Here is a 25,205-nt window from a genome sequence, read left to right as displayed (position 1 = left end):
AGTTGCAAAAAGAGCCGTGAGGGGCGCCTGGGTGGCACAGTCGGTTAAGCGTCCGACTTCAGCCAGGTCACGATCTCGCGGTCCGTGAGTTCGAGCCCCGCGTCGGGCTCTGGGCTGATGGCTCGGAGCCTGGAGCCTGTTTCAGATTCTGTGTCTCCCTCTCTCTCTGCCCCTCCCCCATTCATGCTCTGTCTCTCTCTGTCCCAAAAATAAATAAAAACGTTGGAAAAAAAAATTTTTTTTAAAAAAAGAGCCGTGAGCCTTCTCTATGACTTACACCAGGTTGTTGGTGGTAAAGGGTGGATGTAATCAGCAATATGGTTTATTGTCAGCATGTTGTGGACATAATCTAAGGGCATTTCCTCTCAAACCTGAGAGCCTTAAAAAATATCCCTCAGTAAAGTCTCATGAACAGCTGCCCATGTGTGGGCCAGCCACAGGATACCAGGCCACTGTCCCTGCCCCCCGCACGCCCAGGTCAGGCCCCAGGGTGCTTCTTTTGTCTGGCTGCACCCCCTCCCAGGTGGGCTGGGGGGCATGAGTGGCTTGACAGGAAGCCTCTCCCCGCAGGTGGCCCCGGGACAGGCTCCAGGGCTCATGGGACGGGAGGCCAGGGAAGAAGCTCAAGGTTTACACAGCCCAGGAGTCCAGGTAAGGGGTGTGGGTTGAAGGGTGAGAGGCTTCACAGCCCCATGTCCCCAAGCCCAAAGCAGCTCAAGTGACCATGGCACCCGCAGCTGCTCCCACACCCTGGTTTCCGAGGCCCCGTGACCCCTGGGGATTCTATCCCGTCCAAGGAGCAGCATGGACTCTCTCTCAAGAAAGGTCTCCAGGCTTGGGGCAAAGGTCTCTGTGCCGCTGGCCTGGAAGGTGGAGGTGGGGAGGTCCCAACGGCCCCTCCGTCCTGGGGGTCCACTTGCCTGGCCTGGGCTGCAACTCACCACCAGACACATCCTGCAGACTTTGAGGTCAAGCCTCCAAGTGCCAGGCTGCCTTTCAGAACAGCTCCCACACTATCCAAAGATGCTGGCACCTCCAGAGCACAGAAGAGGTTGGGCAGGGTGGGGCACCCAGTGCGCTTAGCACGGAGTCATGACAAACTCTGTTAGGGGCGATTGTTTATAATCGAGGGAAAGTGAAAAACGGAAGGAAGAAAGGGAGGGAAAGCAGAGGGGGAGGGAAGGAGGAGGGAGGGGGAAGGGGGAGGAGGGGGGAGGGAAGATGGAGGAAGGGGAGGGAGGAGGGGGGAAGAGGGAAGGGGGGGAAGGATGGAGGAGGGGAGAGGGAGGAGGGGAGAGAGGGGAAGCAGGAGGTGGTGGGGAGGGAGGAGGGGGGAGGGAAGATGGAGGAAGGGGAGGGAGGAGGGGGAAGAGGGAAGGAGGGGGGAGGAAGGATGCAGAAGGGGAGGGGGAGGAGGGGAGAGAGGGGAAGCAGGAGGAGGTGGGGAGGGAGGAGGGGGAGGAGGGGGGAGGGAAGATGGAGGAAGGGGAGGGAGGAGGGGGGAAGAGGGAAGGAGAGGGGGAAGGATGGAGGAGGGGAGAGGGAGGAGGGGAGAGAGGGGAAGCAGGAAGAGGTGGAGAGGGAGGAGGGGGGGAGGGAGGAGCGGAAAGGCAGACCTGAGCAAAGAGTAAAGCACCTGCCCTGCGGTCAGGCCTGTCCTAGCTTCGAGAGACCCACCTGTAGAGCAAGATCCCCACCGTTTGGTGTCCCTGGGGCCCCAGGAGTGTCTGACCCAGCATAGTATCTGTGTGGCCCTGAAACCCTCACTGCAGGACAGGACTCGGGGCCTGCTGCTGGCAGCTGTCCCGGGGTGGGAGTCCCATCCCGCAGACACTCCGGGGACTCCGGCCTGCATCAGAGGAGGGGCAGCCTGGGCCTAGTAAGGTGGCCTCGGCCACGTTGGAAGATCAGCCTCAGAGGGCGTGAGGCCCCGCTCTGGGGCGACCGGGAGCCACACACACCCCAGCGGGCCCAGTCTTCCTGCACGAAGGCCTCCCCGGTTTGCTCTGGTTTCAAGTCCGTGGTCTGTCACGGCTCAGAGGCCATCCGGACCTGAGCGGCACCCCTGTAATGTGTGTCTTTCCGGGGCAGGGATCCCCGGTGCACAGGGTGCAGGGTGCAAACGTGGTTGCGCTAAGGACATGAGGACAGACCCACCTGGAACATTCCACATCTCCCCTCCCTGGACAGGAGTGGCCCCAGGTGGCCCAGCACTGCGGCCCCTGAGTGGGCACCACCCTCTCCCGTCTCCAGAGGCTTCCAGTCTCCCTGGGGAGGCCACTGACTCCTGGCCCTGTGCTGCCCCTCGGGCTGCCCTCCTCGCCCTCTGCCAGCTGACCTGTGCCCTCAGCCCTCCGGCAGCCGGGCAGTGTGCTGTGTGCCTGCTCCCCTCCTGCACCGTCCGTGCACCTGCTCCTGTCCCTGTCTGTGCTGAGTGCTCGTCTCCGACACTGTGTGTGGTGCTCTCTCAAGGGCCTGGATCCTCTGGTCATAGGCGGGGTAGGAGCTGACCAGGGGGTCCCCAGTGCAAGTCTGAGCCTTGTCTTGCGGCCGTGGCCTGGATGAGACCTCGGTTTCCCCTCCTGTCGGGACCGTACCAGGACTCACACTGGGGCATGTGAGGCCTGATCAGAGCACACACAGGGCGTAGGGACGAGACCACATGGAGGCCTCACTCTGAAAAGCATAGCAGGACTCAGTGGTCCAGCTGTGACCCCAGGTTCCTTCCAGCGAAAGCCTCGTGTCCTTAGCAGAAGTCAAAGGCCGGGGTGGGCATAGATACCTGTCATGGGAACGGGGTGACCTTTCCCAGAAACCGTGAGGGTGACCGTGAGGGTTGGCAAGTGGCAGGGTGCTGGGGAGGCTGAAGCAGTGTAGCCCCACGGCCAAGATTTGGGGTCCCACCCCGTTCCCAGGTGGGAAGGCAGCAGGGCCTCCCCAGGTCCTACAGAAATGCTGGCCGGGGCCACTTGGGCAGAGAGAAGAGCTGCCACCCATCAAGGCTACCCCGTGGGCTGGTGACGGCTGCTGCTTTCCTGATCCTGGGGGTTTCTCATCGAGACTCCCTGGAACGGGTCCCCGCCCCGCCGGCTGCAGGCTCCCCAGAGCCCTGGGGTTAGACAAGTGCCTCTCCCTGGGGCAGGAAGGCCACCTGGGTTTGCCCAGGACTTCAAGGCCATGAAGCGCACCCCCGCCCGGACCCTGGCACCCCTGCATCTGAAAGAGAGACCCGTCTCCCCACCTCCTTGCCCCCGTGATCTTGTTTTTGCAGGGCCTCGGAGGAACCGGCAGCTGCTGGCTAAGAAGGGGCCATCTGTGAGCAGGGGAGAGACGGGCTCGCGGGCAGCTTGACAGCAAGGAAGGACACCGCAGGGAGCAGCGAGAAAGGTCAGACCCTGGACCAAACCGCAGTGATTTTCTGACCTTACGCCGAATAGTTTCTGTTCTCTTCCTTGTGAAGTGCTCGCGGATTCTCTTCTTTATTTCTGAACAGGGCCCTGTGTGGTCCTCTTTGAAAGATGCGCTTCTTATCTGTGGCCTTGCGGAGAAGCTCACCTTCAATCTGGGAGTCTCGATCCAGAAGGCTCTAGCGCTGCCTGGTCACAGGTGGCCGCGGGGCGTGCGGGACCGACGTGGCCAACACCCTTCCGGGTCATCTCCAGACAAGTTTCACAGGTGTCTCCCTGCTCCGTGTTTCGGGCACAATAAAGAGCGTGGGTCCCTAGTTACTGCGTTCCCGGAAAGCACATCGTGAGGTTCAAGGCATCCTCGGGAAGCCTGCTTTTCCAGAGATTCGTCATGGCTCCGAGGAGACGAGAGTGGCCTGGGTCAGCCGAGAGGGTGCTCTCCAGTCCCACTGCTGTGGATTGCCACGCCTCTCAACGCTGGGCCTCGGTTTCCCCGCGTATAAGACAGGCACGTGACTGCCCTGGGAGAACGTTGTTTAGACTGAATGGAATGACCGGCTGCACCCCAGCATTGGCTGGGCTTGTGCCGTGTCTTACTTTGGGCTAAAATCAGTCAGATCTGCCTCAGGGGACCCCAGAGCCCTCCCCAGGGGTCCTGCCTGTTTCCAGGGGTTCACCCCCGGGTGCCTCCAGGTTTGACTCCCGAGGCATCGGTCCACACCAGGGAACGCCTGGCCGGCCACGTGCAGCTGGCTCAGTCGCATCCTCTGTGGCCCCCGAAGCCGCTCTTGACAGAGCAAGGACATTCACACAGTGTGTCACAAGGCATGACCCCGCCCCATGTACCCGTGCTCTGTGTACATGTGCGTGACAGAAAAGTCTCTTCACGGGACAGCCCCCGCTCTGGACTGCGCAATCTGGCATCTTCTGTGTCGTTATGTTCCAGTCTGTTCTACTCGTTAGGAAGAAAACGCTACTTGTGAGCCACCAGATTGACTTCCTGACCCATCTTATGAGTCGCAGCGCCCCCTCCCCCCCACTCAGGTTTGAAGAGCCTGGTGGAGAAGGCCACAGTGAGGGCTTTGGGTGAACACAGTATTTATTTTTCAAAATGTGAGCACAGAGACGTTCAGCATTAGATCCAAGTTCCTCTGCTGCGTCTGCGCCTGGGGCTCAGGCCGAATCCCTCACTGCCCCCTCATCGCCTCCTTCCTCCAGAGCCAAGAAGACACCGGAAGCCTGTGCCGGCTGGCTTTGGCGTGATCCCGGTGCACACCTCCCCCCACCTCCCCCCAAACATGGGCTTCTCCCTTATGTGGCATCTGAGGCCCCGGAGCCTTCTCTGCCCCGCGGGGATGGGGCAAGGTGGCCGGGTGGTTAGATGTCTGGGCTCTGAGGCCCACCAGCCTCTCCAGCTGACCTTGGTGAGTTTGGAGACTTGCTTTCTCCAGAATGAAAGTTACCATCTGCCAGCCACCTCCAGGGGCCAGGCCCGCCGGGTTCTCCTGCAGTGTCCGGTCCGCCGCTGCTTTCTGTGAAAGGGGATCCTCATGGTCCGCCCCCACCTGGAGAGAGGGCAGACAAATGACCAGCGTAGAATAAATGTCAGCTGCGCTCGCTCTCGAGGACTCCCGTTCTTTTCGCAGACCTCTCACCTGATCTGCGGGGCCGCGCCTGGTTCTAGTCTTGCACATGCTGAAATGTCGCTAGCCACCAGGAGTGAGTCACGAGAAATGCCCACGAGCTCCACGTGCAGAGAGAAGGGAGTGAAGGAGGGAAGTCTTTGGTCCTGATGTTGGCCACCTGCCCCCTTGGTGCACCTATTAGGGCCTGATCTCTTTGGGGTTAGAAACCCCCGGGGTTCAAGTTCACTGGAAGCAAAGCTCCCCTAGTCTGCAGCATCAGCTCCTAGTTCTAGAAATCCAGGCAGGGGGAGGGGAGCAGAGGAAAATGCAGTGTCTGAGATGGCTCCCTCGGGGTGTCTCTGGGGGGACCAACCTTTCTGGGCTCCGGGTGCTGGCACGGGGAGGGGAAAGAGGAGGGGGAGGATGGCAGACGGGGAGGAGTAGGGGGTTGGAAGGCAAGGCTCAGGCTTCGGTTGGTTGCCCTCCTCTCCCCTCCCCTCCCCACGACACCTGGGAGGACTGATAGGTCTCTGATCTAGGAGAGGACTGTGGAGCCCAGATGTCATGAAGTGATGACACTCTGGCCACGGGAACCCGTGTTCATCATTTTGAGTACCTTTGCACCGAAGGAGGGCCCCCAGGATGGCGCCTGCATGCGGTTTTCAACCCTGCTGCCTTCTTGAGCAGCCTGGAGGGTTCAGACCAGGGAGCCCGGCCCGGTTCCAGCTCCCAGGGAGGGACTGCTCACCGGGGTCGAGGCTCATCAGTAGGGTAACAGAACAAAACTAGGGCTTCAGAAAGTATCTTTGGGGCCTAGATACTGGATCCCTCTTGGACTCCTCCCAGTTATCTTCCAAAGCCAGGGCTGTTAAGTGCCAAACAACACCCTGACTCCACGTGCACAACCCCAGCTCCCGCCCCCGGCTCAACCCCCCCAACCCCTCAAACTCAGCCCCCATCCCGCGGGCTACCCACCAACCCCGGGCTCAAACCCCACCCCTGGGCTCAGCTCCCCTCGCCCCCCAGGCTCAGACCCCGCCCCCGGGCTCAGCTGCCCCCGCCCCCAGCCCTCTGCCCGCTTCCCCCCACTACGGCTCAGACCCCGCCTAACGGGCTCTGCAGAGACCAGCCCTCCGCTCCTGCAGAGCCCAGGGCTACGCTGACGGAAAACACTAGGGACCTGCCGAATTTGGGGTGTCTCAGGAACATTCCCGCCCCATATTCAGCGAGGACGAGGGCGCCGCGCTTGGGGGTCGGTGGCCCGCGCGTTTCTGCCGTGCTGTGAGGCAGTCGTGACGTTATCAAGAGAGGCGTGGGGCGGGGGCACTCGGCACGGCGGGCTCATTCCCCGCAGGTGCCACCCGCTCCACCCCTGCATCCGCCTTCACGTGGGGGCTGCCATATTGGCACACTTGACGCCTCCCCTGGTCTCAGCCGATTGGCTCAGGGATGGACACGTGATCCAAGCTGGGCCAATCAGGGTCTTCTTGTGCGGATACTCCCGAGACCAGACAGGTGAGGCAGGGCTTTGCCCACCCGCTTTCTGTGCTGGCAAGCAGGCCAGTGTGGCCAACGTCAGCCTGCCTCCCCCTGGGGGCCCCCCTGGGACTTCCGCTGCCCCCCTGCGTTTGGCCTGTTGGGGAGCGCAGCAGGAGATGGGGAGGAGGGGGGCCAGGAGTCAGGATACCTACCGTTCCTGCTGGCTCCCCGTCTCTGGCTCTGGCTGTGTCCCCGCTGAGGTCACAGCCCCCAGAGGCTGCCTCCTGTCTTCTGGTCCCTTGTGGTTCCCTTACCCTCTCCCTGCCCGCACGTTAGTAACTGGTCTGTTAAGCCCTCCTGGAATTACCCTAATGGACTGTGTCATCTGATGTCTGCCAGGATCCTGGTCCCCCCTTGGAATTGTGCGCCAGAGCCCAGAAGGAGAAGTCGGAATTTGGGTGGGGGGCAGAACTGAGAAGCTGACCATCGCGTGGCTCCGGGGGCCGGGGTCAAGCAGATGAAGGGGGAAGCCGTCTCCCTTCCCTGATTGCACGCCTCCCAGCCCTGTGCTCACAAACTGTCCCCGCAGCCTCAGCATAAATTTGCTTTTCTGCTTAAACTATCGCAGGGTCATTCTGTTACGTGCAGCCAAAAGTCCCAACTGATACACCACCAGGCAACATAAAATCTTGTAACTGCTTCAGACTACTTTTAAAACAGAAACAGAAGAATTTTCATTTCCTTCCAGCCATTAACTTTCCCACAAACCCAACACCAAAATGTTGATTACAGGTTCTGTTAGAGGAAAGTCGTCTTTAGCAGAACCAGGTAGGGACGACTCGGGCCACTGGAGAAGGGCTGTCCTGTCGCAGAATGCAGGCGTGCCAAGCAGTGAGGGACAGAGACCCTGACGGTGGGTGACAAACCGGGAACAGAGCCAACTACCGGCTTGTGTCGGGACGAGATGCTTCTCAGCTGAAGCTCTGGGGCCCACCTGCCTCCTCCTTCCGGCACCTTCCAACCACTGGACAGTCTACGTGCATCCTGGGCCCTGCTGACCTCTCAACTGGCCCACCTTGTGTGGTAGGCGGAGAAGCTGTGCGCTGGCCCCAGAGGGAGGGCAGGACCTCCTGCGAGGCAGCTTGGATCCGAAGGGCCCATGTCACAATGTGTGACACCCAACTTGGACAGCGAACAGTTTCATACGAAGTGCGATGCATTTGTTTTTGGGTTTTCTCTTGGCCAAACTTTTTTTTTTTTTCAGGCACACAAAAGACTATCGGGAACGTTGGCTAGCTGGAGTTCCGATTCATGTGAAGATGCAACGAACACAGATACTTGTGCACAATCCCGGGGGTCCTGGGCCGTCCCGAGAGCTGCGTTTTGATCAGTGTCTCCCCGTGAGGACCGACCGCGAGGGAACAGCTTTCCTCAGTCGCAGCTTGCGTTGGAGGGAGGGTGTCTCCAAAGATATTAGGCGTACGTATTCATGAGCCACAATCGACTCAAACATTAAATGGAAACTTCACAAATTCTGTCGCCGCTGATGTGTCCCGGACCGGCTTAGGAATCGGTAAAAGCCCTGCCCTGAAGAGACAGACAGTTGGAGCCAGCAGGGACAGAAGGTAAGGCCACGAGCCGGCAAGTGAGGCCAGGTGTTTAAACACACCTGCACGAGCCGTTCGCGAGTGCCGGGGACAACAGAGGACTGTCCCCCCGGCTTCCCTCCTCCTTTGCTCGCTTTATTTCAGTGCAGCCGTGTGCGATCGTAGCAGACGCTGGATAGTATCTGAAGTAAAACGCACACCCACTTGTCCTCCAGCTGACGGAGGCGACCCGCCGCCTGCCCTCTTTATCCCCAGCGGTCTCTTGCCCACCCCCCGTGTCATTCTCAGCCACTTCCGACATCTCCTGTTTCCTGCGGGTTCGCTGACGTGAAAATGCCCGTCCGGGGTTCGTGTCAATTGGCCTCTCGGCGCGGAGGGCCCTTCACTCTGCTTTTACCAATGGAGCGCCATCTTGGGTTCTAGATCACTTTTCTAACAGTGACAGTGGTTATTTGGCACCCGAATTAGCTCCTGTGGCGATGGCGAGTTACCCGTTTTACTTCGTGGCCTAAGACTATCCGCGTAACCTTCGTCGGCAGCAGCATCATTCCCCGGGTGGGAATCCTCTGCCCGCTGTCTCCGGGCCGCTTCGTGCTCTGCCCACTGCCGGTGGGCGCCTCGGAAAACAGGGCCGGCCCAGGGCAGGCCTTCCCGACCACCCCGGTTGTGCCCACGCTGGCTGGGACACGGGAGTGTCTGACCTCGGGGTGTGGTCAGCAGGCTCCCTTTGGGCTCCACCCTGCTGCCTTTTCAGTGTTTCGTCCCAGGGAAACGTGAACTTGATCTCCGGCGCCCACGGTGGGGAGACCCGGCCCCAGGCCACGCCTGCGTCTCCACCACTGTTTTTTTGAAATCCGTCTGATGTTTTGAACGAGATGAGCTCGAGGCAGGCCCCAGCCCACGGGCACTGGGCATGATTTGCATAGGTAGGCTCCTGAGCTGCTGTCTGATCTAGCCCCACTCGGGAGGGCGGGCGTCCAGAGCCTGCCGTCTCCCGCTCCTGCTTGGGGACAGGGTGACCAGTAGGGTGGACCGCAGTGTGGACACAGCTGGGACTCCGACCGCCGCCCAGAGTCCAGTGGAACCGGGCCCCTGGGGCTGGGGATCCCCTCACTCAAGGCCGGTGAGAGGCTGGGTCAGACGCTTGGTGGGGTCCCGTGGAGCCGGGCTCAGCCGGGCCTCGGGCGGGACGGCTACACGTGCGTTTTGTTCTTTCTCAGGCTAACCCCTCTCGGAGCCGAAGTCCGGCCACCTGGGCTCGCGCTTCTGAGTCACTTCCTGGCGTCCTTGTCGCCCTGTAGCCCTCTCAGCAGGCTCTTCTCATCTCTGCGGGCACGAACGGTTTTCCCATTTGTGCTTTGCTGTGTTCGTCGGGCTGACATTTTTGTCGTTTTATTTCTAAGTGTGCAATTCGGTGGTTTTTAGTATATTCACAGATACGTGTAGCCGTCACCGTGGTGAGTTTTAAAACTTCTCGTTCACCCAGGAGGAAACCCCGACCCTTAGCCCTCACGCTCGGTATTCCCCCCGCCCCCACCCTGAGTCACGGCTGATGCACTTTGTGTCTGTGCACTTTTGCCTGTTCTGGACCTTTCCTTCGTGTCTTCTTCTCTCACCGAGCGTGTGTTTAAGGTCCAGTCGGGCTGTAGCAGGTGTCAGCACGTCTTCCCTCGTCGTGGCCGAATAACGCCCTGTGGCGGATAAGCGTAGGAACCCCCCGGGCTTACACCAGTGGGTTAACAAGGCACAAAGAAATACGAAGTCAATATAATGCGCACACCCGAGTTTGGGTAAAGCAGGTTGGCACTCCAAGAATAGGGGGTGCAAAGACACCCCGAGAGTAGGGAGGGGGTGCTGAGCCCCCAAAAACAGAGAGAGAGGCCAAGACCTGAAAGATAAATGGCACACAGGTGCCCAATACACAGGAATAACAAGATTAGATATTCAGGGTGAAAGCACCCCAAATTTAGTACTATAGCAGAAAGCTGCTTTCATAGGAGAACAGGGCCAGGTTCGGTAAATCGGTGAATTGGACTTTGGACCGCCGCGCTTTAGGCAAAGCAGCCCTGAGCGGAGATGGTTAACAAAAGAAAAGATGTCTTGTCAACCCTGCCCTAGGCCGGATAAGACAAACAGGCACGGCGCCTCCTGTCCGCTGTTAACAACCGTCTACCCATCTGCCCGGCGCCTGGATTTTGTTTTATGTTGACCCAAGCCCCAAACGCTGTATGTCTTCGAAATCCCCCTTTCCCCCTCACATCCACAAGTTAAAGTTCCTGGTTTCTTTGTCTCTTTGTACACGCCCATCGCGTTTGCAAGCCTCCTGATCTGAATAAAGACGGGGCAAGGAGCCTTATTCCGGGCTCTTGTCTTTTTCCCGAACAGCAGCCATCTCTCGTCTGAATCCTGCGCCCGCTCTTTTGCTGGCCAAAAGAGAACTTCGGACTTAGAGTCTACGACACGCCCCTCTGTGTGGCTGTGCCACGTGTGGCTCTCACGGGCATCAGTTGATGGGCATTAGGGGTCGGTTCCACCTGTTGATCTGAGTGTCCGTGCACAACTGTTCGCGTGGGCGCGTGTTTTCACTTCTGTCGAGCGTCTACCCAGGAGTGGTCGCTGCGCCACGCGGTAGCTCTGATTCACCGAGGGGCTGACGGGCGTCACAGCGGCTGCTCCGGTCGCATTCCCACCTGCAGAGCGCCAGCCTCCCGGCGCTGCCATCCCCACCAACACGCCCTTTCCTTTTCAACCCTTTGTGTTATTGTGAGGTTGGTGGTGGTGCCGCCTCTTTGCCTTTCTGATTTTAGTAGTTTGGAGTCTCTCTCTTTTCTCCTTGGTCAGGCTGGCTAACGGATCGTCACTTTATTGAACTTTCCAAGGAACCGGCTTTGGTTTCATGGATTCTTCTGTATTTTTTTTTTTTCATTCTCTCTTTCATTAACTTCCATTCTAGTTTCTACGAGCTCTTTCCCTCTGCTTCCTTGACATTTATTGTGCTTTCTTTTTCCGGTGTCATCAGATGGCAAGTCAGAAAGACTTGAGGTAGGTCTCTTCCTTTTTTACGATTTTATTTTATTTTATTTTATTTTATTTTTAAGTTTATTTTGAGAGAGAGCACAAGCATGGGAGGGGCAGAGAGAGAGGGAGAGAGAATCCCAAGCAGGCTCAGTACTGTCAGCGCAGAGCCCAGCTCCAGGCTTGAACTGATGAACCGTGAGATCACGACCTGAGCCGAGATCAAGAGTCAGACGCTTAACAGACTGAGCCACCCAGGCGTTCTGAGATAGTTCTTTTTTAACACACTTAGCGCATGAGTGTCCTTCTAGCAATGCTTAGCCACACCATGCACGTGCGGGCCTGTTGGGTCTCGTTTTTGTTTTATCTCGAAGTATTCGGAGGCTTACTTTCTGATTTATCCTTGGACTCCTTAGTTATTTACTATTTAGGGCGTGTCGTCTAACACGTCGCTGCAAGCTTCCCGGTTTGGTTACCATTTCGTGTCGGTCACAGAACACAGCGCTGTTTCCATCCTTTCTCGCGATGGAGGTTTATTTGCGGCCAGCACGTGGTCTGTGCCAGAGAACGTTCCGTGTGTGCTCACGAAAGGCGTCTCCTGTCATTGGTGGGGCGCCCCGTGGAAGGCTGGCAGGTTTTCTGTGCGTTCGGGTCTATTTCCCGGTGATGGTGTCCTGGCCACATCTGTTGCAGGCCGCGGGGGGTGTTGAAGGCTCCCGCCGTGGTTGTCGAAAGGTCTCTTGCACTCCCATTCCTGCCCCTTTTGCTTCTCGGATCCTGGAGATGTGCTGGTGGGTGCTCTGCGATTGTCTCTTCCTCGTGGATGGCTGCACAGCGTCCCGCTGACCCCCAGCAGTATATTTGGCCCAAGTCTATTGTGTTTGCCACCGGGGTGGCCACTCCAGCCTTCCCGCGTCTGCCTCTGAGTGACGCACCCATTTCCATCATTTTACTCTCGACGCGTTTGCATCTCGGCTCTGCAGCGTGTCTCGAAAGTGGCCGTGTTCCCAGGTCGGCATCTCACCCCCGTTCACCGAGGGGGTCACGGGAGCTTGGAGGCACCCCTGCCCTGCCACCTGGGTGTCTTGCCTGACTCCGAGTCCCGCACTTTGAAAGCTCCTACGTCACCTGCCGGTCTGCTGACGGCTGGGGCGAGTTTGAAGCCCCGGGTCCCTCGTGCACGTTTTCTCATCTGGTTTTCACGCTGCTCGGCGCACTAGGCCTGCTGCCTGCCTTTCCAGAAGCACGAGCTGAGGTTCGTGGACGCAGGATGCTCTGCTTGGGGCCCTACAGCCAGTGGGGAGCGGGGGGCCCGGCTCCAGGCCCCCGCCGCCTGGGCGCCGCCCCGCCGGGCCAGGCCCGCATCGCAGCGACGAGACGGCTCGGCACCGGGGGGTTTTGCTCCCAGGTGCACGCGCTGTGGCGGAGCCCCCCTCCCGGACCCCTGTCCCCGCACAGACGCTCAGCCCGGCCGTGGCCCGGCCGCTCCAGTCTCTGGCACCTCTCCGTCCCGCGGCCGTAGGAGGTGGGGGAGGTCGGGCGCCGGCTCCTCTGGGCTTCTGGGTCCCTGTGCCTCTTCTTTCCGTGGCCCGGCGGCCAGAGTCGTTGACACGGCAGCGCCGTCCACAGGGTGCAGGGGGTGGGGCTCGGTGGGCGCCCAGGGAAGGGGAGCCGGACACCGGGGTGCCGGCCACGTCCCCTGCGCCTGGGCTGCCGGGAGCGGGCACTGGATGCAGCAGTTTTGAAGGGACTTTCTTCTGATTTGACGAAGAAACGCGGTGGTTTCTTTTCAGTTTCCCGCGCGGTGACAGGCCGCTCACGCAGCGCGCACTCGGCCGGAGGGAGGGGCGGCTGCTCGGCCTGGCGGTGGCTTCGCAGCCCCGCTGGGCAGGTGGCGCACCATGGTCTTAGAACCCCCCCCCCCCCCCCCGTGGACTCTGCTCCAGCTTAGCACCCCTCCCCTCTCGACGCCGCTGTCCACGCCGGAGCCAGGGTTCTCTAGCCTCCAGCACCCTCCGATGACCCTGCTGTGTGGCCACCACCTCCAGGGGGCGTGGGGCCCTGAGTGGGGCCGGGCAGCCAGCCGGGAAGAGGCGGGAAGGGGCTGAGCTCCCAGCTGACTGGTTGCCCTGGCGAACTGGGCGGGGAACGTGGTGGGGGGGGGGATGCCCGTGGCACCTGGGACACTGGCTCAGGGCTGGCGGCCAGACACGACCTGCCCCACGGGGAGCCGCTTCGGCCAGTTGCCATGCCCGGGGGGCCTGCACCCCAGGGAGGGCGGGGCCCCGCCCCCAGAGCCCCGGGCCTGTGGGCTGCTGGTCCCACAGAGATGCCCTCCGGGGGGATTTGCACGCCACGCTGAGGGCGCGGCAGTCCCCTGCCGGTGTCCTGTGGGTCCTGTGTGCGTCACACCTGTGTCGCACATGAAGCCACAGCCTGGGAGAGGAGGGACCTAGCGATCTTCTCATCTGTCCACCTCTGTTTTAGCCAAGAAAACCAGGACTCAGAGCATGGTCTCATGAGGAGGTGCCACGCGGGAGGGGAGCCGAAGTCCGGTCACCGGGCACGCTGGTGGTCCTGGGTGTCAGGGGACGGCAGGTGCTGCTCAGGTCCACGAGCACAGTCAGCGCCTCCACAGGTGGACATCTCCGCTGGCCCTTGTTGCGATCAGCCTCTCTCTGTCCCTCGGCTCTGCCCAGAGCCGTGTGGCCTCGACCCGGCTCCCTGCTAATGCAGGTTGCGGGGCGGGGCGGGGGTGTCTCAGGCTTCCAGAACAGCAGTCCCCCCTCCCCTCCACACACACGCTGCCCTGTCCTCCTCCGGTTAGCCCTGAGCTTTGCGGACATCCCGCGGGTGCCAGGGAGTTCTCTGGCCCCGGAGTCCCCTCTCACCTGCTGGGAAACGCCAGGACCTCGGTCCCTGGGGAGCCGCTCTCCAACGATGCAGCCGAGGTCCAAAGACTCACAGACGCCTTTCCAGTTACAAAATGTCTCACACACACACGACTGAGGACGGTAGGGACCCTCACCTGTGTGTCCACACCCACATCAGCCAGACTGGCAGCGGAGGGCCTCCAAGGTGTGTCCTGGCCTTCTCGGGGTCGTGGGGTGATGGGGGCAGAGCGACCACAGGAGCGTCCCCTCCCGGCACGTACGGCCTGCAGGGCCGGGCGTCGGGTGGGATGCGGGGCTCCCCGTAGCTGGGCACGGTCGCCCTCACGGACCACGGGGCACCGGGGCTGCGTGCTGCCCGCCTCCCGACCCGATGCTTCAGAGAACTGGGAGCTGCCGCCATCCGCGAGCGTGGCCTTCCCTCTCGAGTCCGCTGGTCTGTTGCTGCCCGCCTGGCCGCTGCGGGAGAACGCTGGCATTGGCTCCCAGAAATTCACTCTGGGCTGGTGACACTTACCCCCTCCCCCCACCCGGGGGCTGGCTTCAGGGAAGTCGGACCGGCCTGGTCGTGATTAATGGACACAGATCTGCCCCGGAGAAGCTAACGTAACAAGAGCCGTAGGCCTCTGCCTCTGCGCTCCTGCCTCGGCCGCGGGCGCACGCGTGTGTTTCTGTTGGCCGCGACCCAGATACCATCGAGAGGTGGAAAACAATCTGGAAATCTGAACAGTGTTGAACAAGGAAAGAAAATGCTCAATCGACCCAAACAAACAGAGATACGGTCTCTCCGCCCCCGGCCCCCCAACGTGATGCTCCGCTGGGTCTGGGAGGAAAACAATGAGACGCTGAAGGAGAAACACGTGAAAACACGCAGCCCGTGAAGACAGAACAGAGTGCATCCGTCCCTCGGCCGCAGACCCGGACAGACCTGGGACCCCGGGGCAAGCCCCCCGGGGAAGAGGGACCTGGCGAGCGGGGCAGGGCTCTCCCGGGGCTCCCGGCCCGGCCCAGGCGGCCTCTCTGTCTGCTCTGTGGACAGCACGGGCGTCCGGGTGTGATGTGAACGCCTCTCCACGTGTCACCCGCTTCCCTGTCACGGATATGTGAGTGATCTTCCCGCAAGGATGCGCTGCGTCGGGCACAGATGGGCCTGGGACACGGCGGTGGGGGGGCCCGGGGGCTGTCACACGGAGGTGAGAGGGTCGGGGAGCCCTAGGGGCGGCGCCGGGTCTCCGGGCGGAGCCTGGTCGTGGAGCATGAGGACCAGGTTGTAACTCCACCTGAGGCAGCAGAACTGCTGCCCTTGGAGGCCGTGTTCCGGCAGGTTCCACATCCGGTTGCATGGGGGTCATGGGAAAAGCACTGGGGCCGACACTCTTGGTCCTTCTGGAAGGAGGGAGCACAGAGCCAGGTTCCACACGTGCTCTCTTCATGGTGAGGGCGCCGGGGACCCACCGTGGGCAGCGGGGGGACGTGCGCACACAGGCAGTCGCCTCCCCCTCAGAGCCTCGGGCGTGGGCCAGGGGACCCTGACGGTGCCCCCGTGCCAGGGCCGTGAGGTGTGCGCTCTGGGCGGGCTGGGGGAAGGAGGGCTTCCGAGGACGTCCCCCGCTGCCGTGCAGGGACCGCCCCCTCTTGCGCTGTCCTGACAAATGGTCGTGTGGCGAAGGTGCCGCGTGAGGTGCTGACGAGGAACGGCTTTTGGAAGGATTGGGGTTTGCGGGTCCAGGGCAAGGCCAGAAAGAGCTCTGCTGTTCCTCCGAGCCCTGCGGCTGCGCCAGGGGCCCACGGCCCCCCCCCGCCCCGGGGTGACCGAGGCCCAGGGGACAGCGGACGAAGCGATGGGAACTCACGGCCGTTCACCCAGCTCCTGGCTCAGCGTCAGGCGTGTGGCCCCCCCCCCCCGGGGCCGAAAACCGCACGGCCCGGGGAGGGTGAGGAGCCGGAGGGCCGCCCTCCTCGCTGCAGCCTGCCCCCCACCGCCCCCGGCTCTGCCTCGAGGGCTCCACTCGTTCTCAGGTCCTGGGCAAGACCGCAGCTCAGTTGTGTCCCTTTCATCCCACAGAAAACTTAACCTTTTTACCCAATCATGGAGGACAGGATTCTAGAGGGGCCCCGACATCTCCCCGCGTGGGGCGCCTGCCTGGGACACTTTTCCCCGTGCAGTGGGGCGTGGGCACATCTGTGGACGCTTCACACGGCCAAGAGGACTTCGTGAGTATAATTCAGGCTGCGGGCCAGTGCACTTGGACGTCAACCAAAGGGAGGTCGTTCGGGTGGGCCCGGCCCAGTCGCTGGAGCCTTTTACGTCTGAGCGGGGAGGTCGGATCAGAGAGCGCGTGTGGTCCTGCTGGCCTGCAGACGGTCGCGTGGTGCCGCCGGCCCGAGGGCCACCAGGCAGGGGGGTGCGGGCAGCCTCCACAGGTCAACAGAACGAGACGGTTCTTCCCCAGAGCTGCCCGCAGGGGACACAGCCTGGTCACGCGTCGGCTCCGGCTTCGTGAGACCCCGAGCGGAGAACCCGGTCACGCCGCGCTGACTCCTGCCCCACAGAACCGTGGGCCAGTGAAGCAAGCGTTGGCCGAGCTACTAACTCGTGATTATTTAATACGCAGCAACAGGTAATCATACAAAAAGCAGCACAAACGCATGGCTGCAAAGTTAGCAAAACCAGACGGCAAAAAGAAGGGAATGAAAAGCACTGATGGTGAGTCCGCCCAGACGGGCCTCTGGCTGACGTGGCTGAGCAGGCTTTCACGTATTCTCTCTCTCTCTCTCTCTCTCTCTCTCTCTCTCTCTCTCGCACATTTACCAGCTGTATCGGGCTGCGGTTGACCTACACCACGTTTTAATGTTTTTAAATCATGGTACGGTTCGTCAGGTGGACGTGCGCTTGCTCCCACGAAGCCTGCCCCTCAATCAGGATATTGAACCTGTCCTACTCCCCGGAGTCCCTCATGCTCCTCTGAGGCCCCTTCCGCCCACGCCCGCCCATCCCCGCCACCCCCAGGTGCGTGATGACACCATTCTGTCACTGTGCAATGCAGCAGTCCCCCCCCCCCCCTTAACTGTGGTCTCAGTGACCGGTGCTCAGCCGTGGTCCCGGAGCAGATGATCCTGCGTCACAAGCCCTCGTCACTGGCCCACCTCACCGTGTGGGCGTTCTGTCACCTCCCAGCCTCCCAGGAGGAGGGGCGAGTGCAGGGCAAGAAGACATTTCGAGAAGAGAGAGACCACATTCACGTACCTTTAATTATAGTGCATGGTTATAATTGCCCTATTATTAGTTATTGCTAATTTCGTACTGTGCCTGAGTTTAAAGTACACTTCACCGCAGGTGCGTATGTGGAAGAGAACAGTCTCTGGAGGGTTTGGTGCTGTCCCTGGCTTCGGGCATCTGCTGGGGGACTTGGAAGCATCCCCTGCAGATAAGGGCGGGGGGCGCTTCTGTGCTGTCACGTCGAAGAACCGTGTGTCGGTGGAATCATGCAGTCTGTGCTCCTTGGTTTAGTGTTTTGATCTCCGTGTTTCCTCACGCTGCCTTCAAATTCAGTAAGTTCAAGTTCATCTGCGAGGTCGGACCTTCTGTTGATCCCATCCAGCCACTTTCCATATGAGACTCACAGTTCTTGTCTCTGGGCCTCTGATCTGGGTCCTTCTGGCCTCTCTCCACCCTGTTTAAGGTGCACGTCTCCCCCTCCCTCCTGGAACGCACGGGGTCATGTTATGACGGGGGCCACAATGTCCTGTCTACCAACACATTCATCTGTGTCACGTCACCCTGTCTCAATCAACTTGTCCTAATGGGTCACACTTCCCTGCTTCGTGGCACGCCTGGTGGCATTTCACTGGATCCAGACGTTGCGTGCTTTACCTCGTCGGGGGCCACGGAGTTTCGTAGTCGCGTGACTACTGGTCTCCTCAGACGCGTGTCCTGCTCAGCGCTCCCCTGTCCTGGGGTCTGTCTTATCAAGCTCCCCACACTCCAGTCCCTTGTCCCCGGGCGGTGAGCTGGCACCGGGGGGCGGGGGGCTCAGCTGGGCTTTGTTCCCATCCTGCGGCATAATGTCCTTCATTTCCTCATGGCCAGCGTCTCCAAGAGAGCCCTTTCCTGTTTTGTCCGGTGTTTTCTTGGTTCAGACCAGAGGGTAACTCTAGTTCCTGTTATTCCGTCTCAGCCAGATGTAGAAATATTGGCATATATTTTGAAAAAGAAACAAGCCAGACCTGGTGTTTTGAATCCTGGTCACAATGCCTGGAAATAGTCAGTGGGGTTCGGGCTGTCTCCCTGCAGAAGGCCTGGGGAGGTCGGCTGCAGGAGATCGAGCCCCACCCCGTGCCCTCGGGGTCACTGCTGGGCTCAGGTCCCCGTCGGATGTGCCCATGGGCCCGTCTCGTCTGTGGGAACCCCCGAAGTGAGCTCTGGGGAGCCGGGTCCCGAGACGCTGACCAGGGTCAGAGTGGGGCAGGGGGACCCTGGGTGAGGACGGGCTGCCCGTGGAGGAAAACTCACACGCGAGCAGGAGATCCTTGTCGGGACCTGGTTCCCGGGGCCGAGGTAGGGAGGCAGCCGCGTCCACAGGGCCGGCCTCCCAGAGTCGACACGCTCACACCGTGAGTGTTGGAGGAAACCACGACCCGTCGTAACGGTGTTCCCCAAACTTTTTTAACTTAAATTTAGTGAGTTGAACCTATTGGTCTCCTAACTAGAGCGAATCCACCTGTCCGTCCACACCCAAGTTCCCGTTCGGGGCCCTGAGAGCCGGCCGCACCCCCGCCCCGTCCTCCGGTCCAGGACCCGGGAAGGGACAGGGCGCTCGGAAATTCTCTGCCACGGAAGCTCCGCGTACACATCGCTGTCCCAGGGATGTCAGTCCTGTCCAGAGTCAACCTGAGCGATGGTCCCCTAACCACAGCAGTGACACCAAACGTGAGGAAATTGCTTTCTGCGAGAGAGCCCAAACATCGCAGTTTCTGGATCAATCAATAGAAGAGACGTGTTGAATAGAGTGACAGGAATGTTCGATTTGCTCCTTCTAGAAATCACATGAGATGGGAGCCATTTACTAATAAGATTCACATGTGTGGAACGAACACATAAAACACTACCCTGAAATTATAATTTTACCAGGTCTCTAAAACATGGCGTAAACACTTAGTAATAGCAATAAAACCAAAGGAGGAAAAAAGTTGAATTTATTTTAGAAGACAAAAATCTGGCTGTGTGTCTGGGTTATTTTAGTGGATTTATTGGCAATAATAAAGATAGTGTAATTACAGTACTTATAAATAGGATAAAATGTAAGAATCTCATGCGAGTTATTTAAATACTCCGCAGTTGTAGAACATTATCTAAAAATTATAATCTGAGAGGTTTGAGACATTGATTAATCACTTCATGGCAGTAAAACTAAGAGAAAACCCAGAATTAACTTTAGCAGAGAGGAAAGTGTCGTGCTGTGGTTTTGGGTCTTCAGAAGCCTCCTTGGAGGATGGGGACAACTTGGAGGCAAGTCACTTCTGCTTTGAGGCTGCGTGGACAGTGCTTGGTGTAGACACATCTCTGGGCACGTCAATGGGCGTATGCATGTCGGGGAGTCCTGGGGTGGGGCCCCAGGCCCCTAGGCAGTTTCCTCCTCCCGTTCTGGGATCTGGGGAAGGACCGACCCTCTGCTGTGAGGCCAGGGTGAGGGAAGGAGGGAGCCCAGGTCGGCGACACCTTGTTCCATGGGCAGGCTGGATCAAAAGTTCTGTCTCCCGCTTCTGACTGTGATTTTCGGCTGTGGCAAGGCGCTCCCAGGGCGGTGACTTCCCCGCGTGATCTTTAAGGGCACGGACTGTTCTGGCGCGTCCATTAATCCCGCACACATTTGGGTGTTTTCTTTATGTTTAACTCAGCCGCATCAGTGTGTCCTTGGAACCCCTTTGGGTCACCGTCCAGAGGGCCCCCTGAGACCCGCTCTCCCTCCGTGTTCCCGAGCTTCTCTCTGCTGACGAACTAGGTCACCAGGCCCCCCAGCGTGCCAAAGCTCGGTCGGGAGCTCGGTCGGGGGCTCCCCGTTGTGGAAAATGCCCGTTTTCAAAAAAATCTTTATTGCAGGGGCGTCTGGGTGGCTCAGTCGGTTAAGCGGCCGACTTCGGCTCAGGTCGTGATCTCACGGTTCATGAGTTCTAGCCCCGCGTCGGGCTCTGTGCTGACAGCTCGGAGCCTGGAGCCTGCTTCGGATTCTGTGTCTCCCTCGCTCTCTGCCCCTTCCCCCTCTCGTGCTCTGTCTCTCAAAAATAGTGAATAAATATTTTAAAAAGTTATAAAATAGGGGCGCCTGGGTGGCTCAGTCGGTTAAGTGTCTGACTTTGGCTCAGGTCATGATCTATCTCGCAGTTTGTGGATTCAAGCCTCACACGGGACTCTCTGTGCCGACAGCTCGGAGCCTGGAGCCTGCTTCGGATTCTGTGTCTCCCTCTCTCTCTCTGTCCCTCCCCAGCTCGAGCTCTGCTTCTCTCTCTCTCTGTCTCTCTCTCTCTCAAAAATAAATAAACATTAAAAAATGTAAAATAAAATAAAATCTCTATTGTGAAGTTCACCCTTTTGAAGTGAGCAATCTGATGGTTTTTAGTCACTTGACTGTGTGGCACAACTGTGGCCATAAACAAGTTGGAGGTTCTGTTCGTCACCCACTAAGATCCCCTCAGGGCTGGAAGTTTGGGTGAGTTGACAGCCTGTCCTTCACTTTCTTTCTGATTCCGGAGCCCGTCTCCTGCCCCAGGAGACCCTGGCACCCTCTCTGGGGCCACAGGCAGCCCCGTGGCGAAGTTTCGGGAGCGTCCCCAGGAGGGACGTCCCCACCACGAAGCTGCCGCTGGGACGGGGGCCACTGGCGGGCTGACCCCGAGAGCCCGGCGCGGGAAGGGCGGTGTTCGCTGGAACCTAGTTTGAGAAACACTGACGGGGAGACTCGAGTCCCGTGTCCCCAGCTGAACGCCCTCCCGCATCCTGCCTCCCTCGCTCCACCACCCTCACGTGCCACCTTTCGCCCGTGTGGCCCTGCACTCCGCCTCCGGGAGGCGCGTGGTCAGCACTCGCTTTGTGCCACATACCCTCAGAGCCCGGACGCAAGGCGCAGAGCAAAACGTAACAGGACCCCCCTGTCCTCCCGTAGACGTGACACAGTCCAGTTGTTGGGATTTTGCTTTGGCTCCCGAACAGCTGCCCCTTCTTGGGAAAGGAGGTGGCGGTTTTCAGGGCCGCGGTGTGTGAGACGGTCGCTGCTGAGACTTGGCGCGTTCGTGCCGGTTAGCCACCCGCACCGACCCCTGGCCTCTCCTGTGTCACCCGTCACTTGGCCTCCCTGGACGCATCTTCATTCTTCACAGGTGTCTGCAGTGGAGGAAATACAGCTGCTGGCAATGTCCCACCAGCATCGTGGGGGCTCTGGGTCCACGGACGTCCATCTCTGTCTCCCCTGCACCGTGACCAGATCTCAGAGCAGCCTGGCTCAAGTTCGGTCGAGGAGAGTGTCTTTGCCGGTGGGTGTGGGGCGTGAGTGTATGTGTCATGGGAGCAGAGACTCCCCTGGGTTCCTGGCCCCCCAAGAGGAGGGACAGGGCATTTCTAACAGTGTTTATTTAAAGCAGGAAAGAAACATGACATTTTATGCAACTCTAGGATCTTGGAACTACCATATTTACATTACACAAGGAAGCAGCAAACAAGGCTGCCTGGGGCTCATTTGGCTGCATATTGGGTAGCACCAGAGCTGTTTGGGCACCGAATCCAGGACACCGGGCACCAGCGGGGACATCAAGTCTGCACCCCGGGCCGCTGTGTTGAGGAGGCAAACACTTCCCCCTTTGCCTGAAGGTTGGGCCACCGTCAGACTGGCTGCTGCTGGCTGTCCCCAGTCTGGGCGGCTGCTGTCTCAGGCTCGGCCCGGCTCCCGCCGTCCGACGGCCTCTCCCAGCTCGCTGGGGACCCCTGTGCACCTTCCTCCTGACAGCACCGCGCCCTCTCTCTGCCGTGTCACTCCCTCAGCCACCAGCTACGCGTCTGGACAGAAGACACACGAAACCAGCGCCGTGGCAGTTGACGTCCTGTTCCACGTGCACCTGTCTTTCTTCTTCTGTATTCTGGACTCCTTGCCTTTAAGTAGGACCCGGGTGACAACATCCGCACTTACTTACTGACAGACAGGCCTCCTCCGGCCGGAACGTGCCGGCCTCAGGGGATGCATGTCGACGTGCATCCCGGAGCCGCCCATGGGGTCTGGTGCACAGTAGGCACACAACACAGACTTGCTGGATGGCTGGATGACTCCGCGATCTCTCAAGATGGTGGGAAGCGCTGTGACCACTTACTGAGCGTGCTGCTGTGTCCCAGCATCTCGACTGTGGCAGATGACCCTCGAGCAATGCAGGTTGAACTGCTTGTGTCCACTTACCCGTGGCTTTTTTACAGTACACACTAAATGCATTTTCTCTCCCCTGTGACTTCCTTAAAACGTTTTCTTTTCTCTGGCTGTGTTGTGAGAATACAGTATACAAGGCATACAGTGTACAAAATACGGATCAATCAGCTGCTTATGGCATCAGTAAGGCTTCTGGTCAGTGGTAGGCTATTTGTAGTTAAAGTCTGGGGAATTCAAAGTTCTCTGTGGTCAACCGTGGGGGGTAGGCACCCCTCACCCCTGTGTTGTTCAAGGTCAGCTGTGCTTTGTCACCGTCATGAGGGAAGACTGTGCTTCTCTGAAACTCTTATTTAAGTATTGCCCTGCTCTGCTGTCGGCTGGTCCTGTCACGTACGCGCCTCTGTGACCCGGGTCATGGGGGGCGGCGAGGAAAGAATGAGGTGCCTCTTCTCAGAAGGTGTTGGCAACAGAAGGGATGACATCCGTGTCCCCTAAAGTTGCAACACAGCAGCAGGAGAAGTGTGGGAAGGGGCCGGGACTCTTGAGGGCCACCCCAGAGAGGGGCAGGAGGCAAGGGCAGTGACTGCCCTTGCTGGGAGGCCGCTGCCTGAGGCTCTGACCACCCCCCTGCACAACCATGCCAGCCACTGACAGGAGGGACGAGGCCCAGGGGCCTTTCCAATGCTTTCCTGGTCCTCTTTCATTTGATGTTTAGTGAAACCTTGTTCATTCTTACTTAAAAGTTACCAAGATTTTTTTTTTTCTTTTCTCACCATCTTTGATGACTTCTCTCCAGATGAAATTCATTTCCAAAAGTGCATTTCTTTTTCATTCCCCCTCCCCCCATTTGTTTTATATCCAAGAAATATTCACTCTTTGGCTAGTGTATAGAGATTATTAAGGCAATGCCATGGCTTCCAGAAACACATATATTAGCAGGGGGACAACCTGTCTGCATTAACACATGGTAAATCCCATGGAGATTGCCTTCTCCTTCCTGCCCACTGTAACCCCCTGAAGCCCATGTAACCCTTGGGTGCATATACATTTGGTGAAGGAGTGAATAAGAGCTAGTTAGGGGCACATACCATATGCCAAGTGCTACGCCTTGTGGTGTTTGTACTTTATCGTATTAGATTCTCGCAACCACCCCAAGGCAGTAACACCATGCAACAGAGACTGCCATGGGAGCACTGACAGGTGACCACGTGGAAGGACATTTCAAGAAGAGGAGCAGAGAGAAGACATTTGAGCAAGAACTTGAAGGGTGTGAAAGCAGGATCTTGGGAAGGGATGAAAGTCAACCAGAGTCACCAGCAGGGTTAGATGCTCCATCAAGTGACTGACACGTTCATCATGATATCATTTCCTCCCCTCTGTCCCAGGAGGACTTTCAGATCATTGATGGGCTGGACCACCCAGAGAAAGGACCTGAGCTCCTGAGAGTATAGGGTAGGATTGAAGCATATATGACTAATTACACTCAAGTTAAGAATGAGATCTGGGGGCACCTGGGTGGCTCAGTCGGTTAAGCATCCAACTTCGGCTTGGGTCATGATCCCATGGTCAGTGAGTTCTAGCCCCACATTGGGCTCTGCTCACAGCTGGGATCCTGAAGCCTGCTTCTGATTCTGTGTCTCCCTCTCTCCCTGACCCTCCCCTGCTCATATACACACACTCTCTGTCAAGAATAAATAACCACTAAAAAAATTTTAAAAATGAAAAAAAAAAAAAAAAGAATGACACCTGGACACCATTTAAGAGAGGAAGTCAGCATCAACCTTGAGAACTGTTTGAATTTCTAGAACCTATGGGTTTGTCCAAATATGATCTTTTAAACACACTTCTGTTTCCTTGAAGGCTAGAGAGCATTCTGAAAACATTAAGGGCCCCCAACCTTGCATCTTGAACAGCACGTAGAAGGATTGGTGCTGGGTGCTAAGAGGCTAAAGCTGCTGGACAAGTGGCCTGAGTAGAAGGGAGCACCAGCAAAAAATAGCACCATAGTTCTAGAGAGGAGGGCACCATATGTGTCCTCCTTGAAGCCTGTGGAATTAAGACATGGAAGGAGGGAAGGAAGTTCTCACCAAATTGAGACATAGGACAATTTCTATTATATTTTTCCTCTTGAGTAAGTTTTGGCAGTTTTTGTCTTTCAAGGACTTTTCCATGTCCTCCGAGTTATCAAATATATTGGCATAAAGTTGCTCGTAGTATTCATTTCAATATCTGTAGAGTCTGTAGTGATGTCTCCCCATTCATTCCTTATGTATACAACTCGTGACTTCCCCTTTTCCACCAGATAATCTCGATAGATGTTTACCATGTTTATTTATATTTTCATAGAATCAACTTTTTAAAAAATATTTATTTATTTTTGGGAGAGTGCAAGAGGAGGAGGGGCAAAGAGAGGCGGACAGAGGATCTGAAGCAGGCTCTGCAGTGGCAGTCTGGTAGCAGAGAGCCTGATGTAGGGCTCAAATCACAAACCATGAGATCATGACCTGAGCCGAAGTTGGATGCTCAACCAACTGAGACACGCAGGTGCCCCAGAATCAACTTTTTGATTTATTTATTGTCTCAATTCTTATGTTTTTGTTGATTGCATGGATGCCTGATTTGATTTTTAATTCCTTTTTTATACTTCCTTAGAGATTAATTTTGCTATTTTTGGTGATCTTCAGAATGGAAGTTTTGATCATTAATTGATCATTCTTCATACATTTAATGCTACAGATTTCCCTCTAAGTGAAGCATTAGGTGTGCTCTATAAATA

The 25,205-nt window shown here is 58.1% G+C and overlaps 2 long non-coding RNA genes across 2 annotated transcripts; one reads left to right on the top strand and one right to left on the bottom strand.

The window, feature by feature from the left end:
- The first annotated feature begins 210 nt into the window (after positions 1 to 210).
- Positions 211 to 22,540, top strand: LOC109502974. Its single transcript, XR_002161911.3, has 5 exons — positions 211 to 651; positions 3,272 to 3,387; positions 7,776 to 8,136; positions 21,399 to 21,551; positions 21,660 to 22,540. It is a non-coding gene; the product is annotated as an uncharacterized LOC109502974 (long non-coding RNA).
- On the bottom strand, positions 3,381 to 6,465 carry LOC109502975. Its single transcript, XR_002161912.3, has 4 exons — positions 6,213 to 6,465; positions 5,649 to 5,897; positions 5,063 to 5,151; positions 3,381 to 4,972 (listed from the first exon to the last, which is right to left on the bottom strand). It is a non-coding gene; the product is annotated as an uncharacterized LOC109502975 (long non-coding RNA).
- Positions 22,541 to 25,205: the final 2,665 nt, after the last annotated feature.

This window comes from Felis catus, chromosome C1 (assembly GCF_018350175.1).
Source record: "Felis catus isolate Fca126 chromosome C1, F.catus_Fca126_mat1.0, whole genome shotgun sequence".
Classification (NCBI taxonomy): Eukaryota; Metazoa; Chordata; class Mammalia; order Carnivora; family Felidae; genus Felis; species Felis catus.
Note: the sequence above shows the minus strand (reverse complement) of the source record. Positions and strands in the feature narration are given on the sequence as shown.